Consider the following 8973-nt stretch of genomic DNA (forward strand, 5'->3'; position numbering starts at 1 on the left):
AAACATTCTTGTACCCGCATACACGAAAATCCTACTTCGCGGTTTTTCAGCTTTCGCTGAAGGTTCTGGTCCCCATTAACAGCGAAAAACGAGGGATCACTGTACACTAGTTTTAGTAGCGATTTATTGATAGGTAAAATTTTAATTATTTGTTTAAATGGTATTGATTTAGGTTTTATGTCAAATATGCAGCAGTGGTGCAGCCCCCTTTGGGTCTATGCAGCATAGAAACAGGAAAACATTACTTATCATATAATCAACATAGCAGATGAGGTACTTGTGCTTAAAGATTGGCATGCCAAGGTGACACACAGGATGGTGTAGGCAGGGCCACACACTCTACACCAGGAATGTGACACAATAATCTTAGTCATATTTCACTAAATATATAAATATCGCTTAATGAGACTCTTTTGCCAGGCCATGCATTTCATTAAAACTCTTTCCTATGGTTGATGTTAATTTAATGTATTGTATGCTATTTTGTATATTTGTATGTAATTTACTTGTAAATGTCCTCTTATGAAGCCTTTTTAAAGGCCTGATACTGCTGCTGTATGCTGCCATCTTGGATTTACCTTTCAGATATGATGTCAGAAGCACCAGAAGTAAGCCAAGTGGCACTCAGAAGCTATTTGAAAGGTTTTGCAGGGATTGGTTTAGGAGCTGGTCCAGCACAGATGGTAATTAGACACTTGCAAAAGAGGTTCGGGCTATAATGAGTAAGAAGAGAAGTGGCTTTACTAAGAAACTGATTTGCCTGGGGAAATCAAACTTTCCAAAAATTCTGAGGCAATTTTTAATACTCAAGAGTGGATAAAGCCATTCCAATGACTAAATATGCATTCATATTTAGCTCAGATAGAGGTTTTAGGAAAGACCTACACCTTACATTATTTAACGCCCAATGCCAGGTCCTGCCCCAACCCCCTTCTTAAACCCTTCTAGGATCCCCTAGTATTAATGTCACTAATTCTCCTTTACAGAAGCTAACAATTAAATGTCATCACCACAGTCCAATGGCATTTTTGGGGGAAAGCCAATCACCCAACTAACATGTTTTTGGGATGTAGTAGGAATCATCACACAAACATGGGGGGAATATACAAACTTTATGCAGATAGTGTCTTGACTATCCAACAAGACAAAAATGCCAGCAACTAAACCACTGTGCCAATCCAAATTATTTCAGGGCAGTCACATGAAGTTATGGGTCCTCTTCACCTCTTCCCCAGTGATAAGCAGACGTCCATGGTGCAGAAGGTGGTGATGACATCAACTTTATAATTTTGTACCTAAGGGAGCCATTGTTAGCATATAAGAAATAGGCAAATATAGTTACCCCATGTTTATGTTTAATAAAATTGTCTTTTTAGAACAAATACATGTAAATGGAACCTTTACTAAGGAATGCATGTATATTGCTATTGTTGACATCTTGTGAAAATGCTTATTGCCTGGATGACCTGCCTGCTTGAATGGTTACTCACTCAGATATATCTTTTCCATGGTGTGCAGAACTAAAGAGACAGAAAACAAAGCAGCCAAAGGAGGTATTTGCCAACCTTCATGTTTAAATTTGTACAAGTTTACTATAAAGCATATAACTAAGTATTAAGCAGATAATACAGAAAGGACAAGCCATCTTCTTTTTAATGTACTGGGGATGCGCTTTTTCATAGTCCAGGATCCTGGCACACATGGTTGCCGGGAATGAATAAACTCCTAAGCGCATGTGCAGAAACTACATCTTTACATCATTCCAGCCTGAGTAATCAAGATAGACAAAGCTCGCAGTCTGGAAAGGTGCTCTTGGAAAAAGAACCAAGTGAAGATGATGTTGACAGAGTGAGCAGAAGTGAATGTAGTTAAACAACTGCAAATGTGTAGGTAACTTTTTTATTTTTATTTTATATTTTATTTGTCCTCCTATTTTTTTACTTTTCTGTTTAGTTCCAGTTTAAAGCAGAATTTTTCTTTTTAGGTTTGGAAGAAATGCTCAAATAATTTTCCTTTTAAAAAATTCAGTATATTTTATGCTAACATCTCACTGCACGGATCAACCACATTATTGACAATTTATTACAAGTGATCATCCACTAGATGAGCCCACAGGGTATTATTCTACAGCTTCTTTCAAAATCTAGTGTAATGACTGACTAGCAATGCTAACACAAACCACATGTATATATCCTGCTTAATCAATAGTTGCACAGGTCAAGGAGGATATCAAATTAAATAAACCATACTCTGTAGGTACATAGCATGTGGAAAATAATTGTAATATGATTATTTTCCATTTTATTTTGTCCTGTGTTCATGCACAATAAAAAATTGCTGTAGTGAAAGCAACAGCAATGGCAGTGATTAGTTCCAATTAGTGGGGAGAAAAAAGACTGAATGTGATTTTAGCCAATTGGCATAGTGACAGTAATGAATGGTGCTTGGGAATAGGGCAAGGGATTTGAGGTGTGGCAGAGGGGAATGGGAATTATATTAGTGCCATACAGCTCAGTTTGTGGTTTGCTAGCATGAAAGATAAGTAAATGTGATAGGACTATGGAGAGATTACTGGGGGAAAACTAAGGGCAATATTAGTAGAGGGGGGGAATAACTGATCTTGGGTGGAAGGGTTATGAGGACAGGAACATTTATGAAGGTGAGAGGATAGAACTATCAGTGTGGGGCATAAATAGGAAAATAAGGGTATGTGATGATTGTCAGTGGAGGTTGTGATTACAAATAGTGGTCATGGATGGATGGAAGGGTTTTTGGGGTTGAAGTACTAAAGGTGATGGCTGGGAAAGGTCAATAAGTCACTGGTGAAAGGAATTACCATTAGAGTGGGAGTACGTCAGGGAGAACCATGTGGGTGGCATTACTTGGGAAAGGTAAGGGACAAGAGTAATAGTACTTGTGGGGAAATGGAAATAGCATGTACAGTACAGGTATGAGGAAGGCCTCTGGTAGTGGAAGTACTAATAGAAGATGAGATTACTGGAGAAAAAGAGAGGCGTAGGAGTGGGGTGCATCAGGCATGGAATACAGATGAGGGGAAGAGCAAAAAGGATAATTTTATCAGACACCAAGCATCTAAAAAGTAATATCACTATGCTTATATTACTTTATTACACAATGATATGTCTAAGTCACATCCTTTTCTGGTTATAAAAGGAAATTTACAATTCCACAATCTTGCTCATGAATGTTATACTTGTATATGTATGTCATTGAAGAGGAGTGACATAGTAAAGTAAAAGAACTTTTATTACTCACCACAGACTGACTACAACATTCCCACGTGGCTGGAAGTTGCCCAGCATTTCATCACCTAGCCAGACAAAGTTGCACTACTAGGCCCTGACTTTAAGGATACTTTCCTTATCCCTATGTCTATAAAATATGTTCATGAATCAAATCCAGTTCACTGAAGTTTACTGATGATAAATGTGGCTTTGTTCACATATTAAATAGATATTTATACTACGTTGTTAGCCGTTTCAAAAACTAAATGACCTACATAAGGGAAGACACTAAATTACCTAAATAAATTACTAAATAAAGTACCTTTATTGGATAAAAATTCCAACTTTCATGCTCTTTTGACCCTGGTTATTTCTGTGAATTGACCTTACTAGACTGGATTATATTTCTTCATAGTGTCAAAATAGCTTTAGATCAAATCTTTTGTGTTAAAAACTGGAGAAATCCAAGCACAATTCCACATTGCTGTTGTTCATACATTTTCCACTTGCACTGATGTCATCACTCTGTGGCTTCTCAATGCTCCAGAGAGTATCCATGTGGGAGACAAGTCTGGAAAATCTCCAGCATTTTTAAGAGGTGAGTTATAAGCAGATCAGACTGCCAGTGGGCTACATGCCAAAGCTTGAACATCAGAACAAAGTTAATGCATGTAGCTTTCAGAGTTCACTAGTTACAGGTACTGTACATGCTTACATGTTGAGGTGCTTGCTCTTAAGGTTTAAAAAAAAAAGTACAAGCAAAGAAAACACCTGCTGCAATACTCACATCCTTTATGATGGTGCCCTTTACAGGCTCACTACCAAGTCACTAAGGTCAAACCTACTTCCTAGCTTAGGCCATTGATGACCAAAACACTGGGGGTACAGAATCAGTTGTATTCCAGACAAAAACATGCTGTAAATATCTGCAAAACATGCACATTTTCTAAGTTTTGGGCTGACAACAAGCTGCAACGTGTTGTTATGTTTGTCCATTTTTCTGTTGCTAAACTACACAGGCCCACCTAATTTCCTATCTACACAAATTAAAGGGTATTCATTCTGTAGTACCAAAAAGAACTCGGAAGAGTAGATACTCTCGAAAAAACTGTACACTACTGAGCACTGAACACAGGAAAACTCTAAAATAATCAAGAATTATTTCCTGCACTTATCCAACAGATTCAACAAAAACCTTTAAATTGTATAGTTCCTGTTTAACAGACTGAATGTGGGAAAGTAGAAGTATAAGGTACTTTATTAGGATTTATTTACACTTTAATCTTTCTTGATATTAAGTATTGACATCGCCTAAAAAGAAGCACTCAGACTGGAGAGGGAGGAGCAGCAGGGTCAGCGCTAGATCTAATCAGACTGTTGCATGCAGATATGCCGTCAGGAAACGCACTGACAGGAGGGAGATGACATCAATATGTTGCAGTTGTTTAATTTTCTAATCATTAGTCTGCAAACATCAAATTACTTTTTCACAACAATGAAAATGGTGTTCACTCTTTTGCTGTGTTGACTGTCTGATATAGGTAAAGTGGCTGGACACAATTACAAATGCTTTGGTTAATATGACACTTTTCAGTATGTATTTCAGATGCGTATTTGCCTAAAGCGTTAGGTGGCAGTAATATTTAGAAAACCAGGGATGGATGTGACATTATTATAAAGTGTTAACAGTACATCCCCATATACACACACATATATGCTAGACATTTTTCAATCTAGCACTTCATTGAGGAGTACAATGATCTAGTGATTCTCTAGCACTTCTTATGAATTTATAACATGTCTTGTTGCATAACTGAACATCAGTGTACAGAAAATGGGCTAATACAGTGACTCATATCCTTGAGAGCTGAGTAGCTTATACAATTTAAAGGAAACCTTTTTTGCATGGAGTGGGTTGATTGTGCAGTTAAGTTGTTTGTGGCTGCCTGGGTGGCAGAGAAAAACTCCTTCATGCTGAGTTTTAGACAAACTTGTATAAGTTCCAAAAAAAAGTGAGGCAATAGGCTGGGATTTGGGCCAGAGCTAGCATAAGGCACAGTAGCATTGTGCCTAGGGGCTGCAGAGGCTGTGGATCCTTTATCCCCCTGCAGGGCACAAATGTCAGAACTGCTACTTTTAATTTCAAAGGAGTTAAATTTGGAGAAAAAGAATATTGTGTAATTTAATTTCAAAAAACAATAAACAACTGCAAAGCCTAAAATGAAGGCATGAAGGAGGTGGGTCATTTTGTCGATAGCAAATATCGATGGCAAATAAGTGGCATTTGACTGAATTATATCAATCAGGCATTAGAATTGCCTTCTTCGTTTATTTTAGTACAAGTTTTCTTTACAGTAGACGAAAAACTCTAAATGAACAAAGTTTTCCAAAGCACTATTTGTCATAAACAGTTTGCTTTTTTCACCTTTGTCTTCATTTGCTGCATCTGAATGTCACTTATCCCCTGATGGTGACTATGCCCCTGATTCATCAAGCAGAATCGGATTATCGGTCGCGCATTCGTATTAGCGATCCGGAATCGTACGCGGTCGCGCTATTCAGCAACGGAAAAAGCTCGCGCACGGAGCCGCGCTTATCCGACAGCTTTTTACTGGCGATCATGCAGGCTGGAATCCGGCTGGTAGTGAGGCGGGTGTACGCGCATACTCGAGTCTGGACCGCGGTAATCCGCGATCGCTGGCCGCACGTACGTTCGCGCTTCCAGCGATCGCGGATTTTAATGATGAATCAGGGGCTATGTCTGTTAAAATGCCACGTGTAATCTTCTGTAAAGACAATGCACAAGCACAATCGAAATACTTGGACTTGGAGTTGTCACCCTATAATAGGAAGTGACGGAATGGCTTTTAAATTACATTAAAGTAAAATTTCAGGCTTGCAATATGTTCTCTCCCTCCTTATTTTCACTAGTGTAGCCATTGAGAACCATTATACATTAATTGCTAATACTGTGTACTCCTGATGATTTACCCTTACCCTGCACGTAGTTCCTTTTTGCTTTCTGCATTAGATTTCTTCTATGGTCCTTTTAACCAGTAGGCCGACATATGGTCAGCACTTTCCTCTTGTTTTTTACAAGAATGCAGTGACATTACCAACTAAAATGTATTTACATGAGCAAGTACACGTCTGTGAAATATTTAGTGTGTTGAGATTTGCTAATTTTCCATCAGCCACATTTATACACAGTTGTCTGAAGTTAGAGAGCAACCTCATGTGGACACATAACACTGAAAAACTACATTTGAAGCTATTGCACAAGCACTGGTCTGCTCATAAATAAAAATAGCTGTCCCTGTCACAACCTCTGTGTTTGTACCCAGGATAGCCATTGTGGTTTATGTCAGAATACATCACAATTTGTCATTTCAAGAAGCCCTTTACTGGGAGATTATGTAAACTTTCATTTTTGACCTGACACACACAGCTTGCCTGGTTGGTGCACAAATCACCTGCCTTCAGTACCTTTTAAAACGCTGACCCAAAATGACTATGCAGCTTGGGTGTTCAGCAAATTGCCACACAGCTTGTTACACATTTAGTTGAATGCTTGTCTCAGGTCTGTGATTGATAATTATGAATCCAAAAGATCGGCTTTACATCCAGGCAATTAGCAACCTTTAAAGAGAGTTCAGAAATTTCAGTTTAAATTAGTTTAATTTTATAATTTAATCATTTAAATAAAGCAAGAGATCCATGCAAAGTTGTTAAGAGTAAGGCCCTGTTTCCATTATAATTGCACTTGCTGAGCGTTACATCACAACACATGGCAACACACAGCACCTGCGTGGCTGTCCATTGTATTGCTGACCCCAATATTACACTGAATGGGGAAGCACACACAAATCGACAGAAATGTGTGCAACAGTGTTGTAAATCTAACGCTCTTCATGCGATGTCTGATGTCCTTGTGTATCGCATATTATGTGAAGCACATTGAATTGCACTGCACTGCTCATAGTGAGAATGAGGGCCTAAGGCTGATTTCCCATACATGTGTATTGTTAATGCCTTGTGCAAAAGCACAGCAACTCATGTACTGCAGTTTTTCAGTAACACCCCAAAGCACTAATACAATACACTGCAATGATCGTATGTTATAATGCATTAGAAGTGCACAGATGTGAATATGTAAAACAACATGTGTTTAATGTGCATTCAATAACAACATGCACATGCCTATATTATAGAGACTTGTTCTGCAAATGTTCTAAATTTTTATACTAATTATTTGCAATGAAAAATATTCTACTACTGCCAGGTCAAATACTGGGGGATAAAAGTAGAATGGCTGGTGTGTCTTTGCTTACTGAAATACCACATTTTGCCTCCGTAAATGATCCCTACCACTGTCTTATTGACAACATATAGCCTGTGTGCTCTAAAAAAAATAATATAATAAATATCTGTTTTTGGAAAGTGTCTGTTGTACAGGAGCCTTAGGAAGCTCTGGTAGCCCTGTCGAAAGGCTTATGATCTACTAACCATTTTTATGCCTTATAGCAGGGGACGGCAAAAATTTATGGCCACTGGGCCATTTATGGGGTGGGCGGGAGAACACTAGGCCAGACCTGCCCTAATAGCTCCGCCCACCACCAGGGATCCCCCCCTGAAGTTAAATCCCTCTCCTCTGTATGCATTGCATTGATTTCCCTTCAGGGAGCTTTCCCTATTTACTGCTACGGTGGAAGTATCAAGGCCGACCGCGTTAAATAGGGGAGCCACTGCAAGGGGGCGGCACCGGAGCTCCAGTAGTTCCTAATGCCCCCTGGCCGATCCGCCGGCAACCCGCGGCTTCGTAGGCTAGGCCGTATCTGGTCCAAAGGCTGGAGTTTGCCGACCCCTGCCTTACAGAGTACTTTTTACTCAGTACAGGTACATTGTTAGCAGACCCTTTTTATTTACCCAAGCAGGGAAAAATTTAAGAATCACTTAACCCCCCACTCTACTGAACAGCACTGACTAATATTTCATTTCACTCCAAACTAAAATTTTGGAGCTAACACAAAGCTATGAACTCCTTCCCTAGTGGTATGTGGTAGTGCTAAGCCAGTGAAGAGATGCCAGTTCCTGTCACATTGAAAAGAGAGGGTACATATTAGGCTGGGTACATATGAGCAAATGTTTTACCTCCGGTCAACTTCAGATCTGATAATACAATTGGATCAGAATTTGAATGGAATCAAATGTACTTCCAAACAGTTATTACTAACAGATCCGTCACTCAGATCAGTTCAAATGTTGTATCATCTGTACAAAGGATCTCACACATCAGACCTATCAGTTAGAGCCTTTATTTCTGGAAGGGAAAACAATGTTGCACAAACATGTGCAGTGCAGTGTTTTCTGACCAATTTATTTACAGTTGGGCAGTCATTTGTATTGGTTGGTTGAGTTCCACATTGCTAGCAGATATGTCCAGACTATCCCATACCCTAACATGCCAGGTATACTAACTTTGTTCCTAGAGCCTTAGCAGAGTAATGTGGGTGAGGTAAGGAAAGTATGTAATGCTGGGGAGGGGCAGAGAGGCTAATGACCTTTACCTTGACCTGTATGGCCAGAGGGAAAAATATTTTATTATCTGGTCCAGTGAATAGATCATGAACCAAGTAATTTACTGAAGTTATCTAAAAACTATTTTCAAAAAAGATTACAAACAACTTCAGTGACAGAATGCCCTGTTTTTTTATTTGCCATCTGTGTA

Source organism: Pyxicephalus adspersus, chromosome 11 (genome assembly GCF_032062135.1).
Source record: "Pyxicephalus adspersus chromosome 11, UCB_Pads_2.0, whole genome shotgun sequence".
NCBI classification, from domain to species: domain Eukaryota; kingdom Metazoa; phylum Chordata; class Amphibia; order Anura; family Pyxicephalidae; genus Pyxicephalus; species Pyxicephalus adspersus.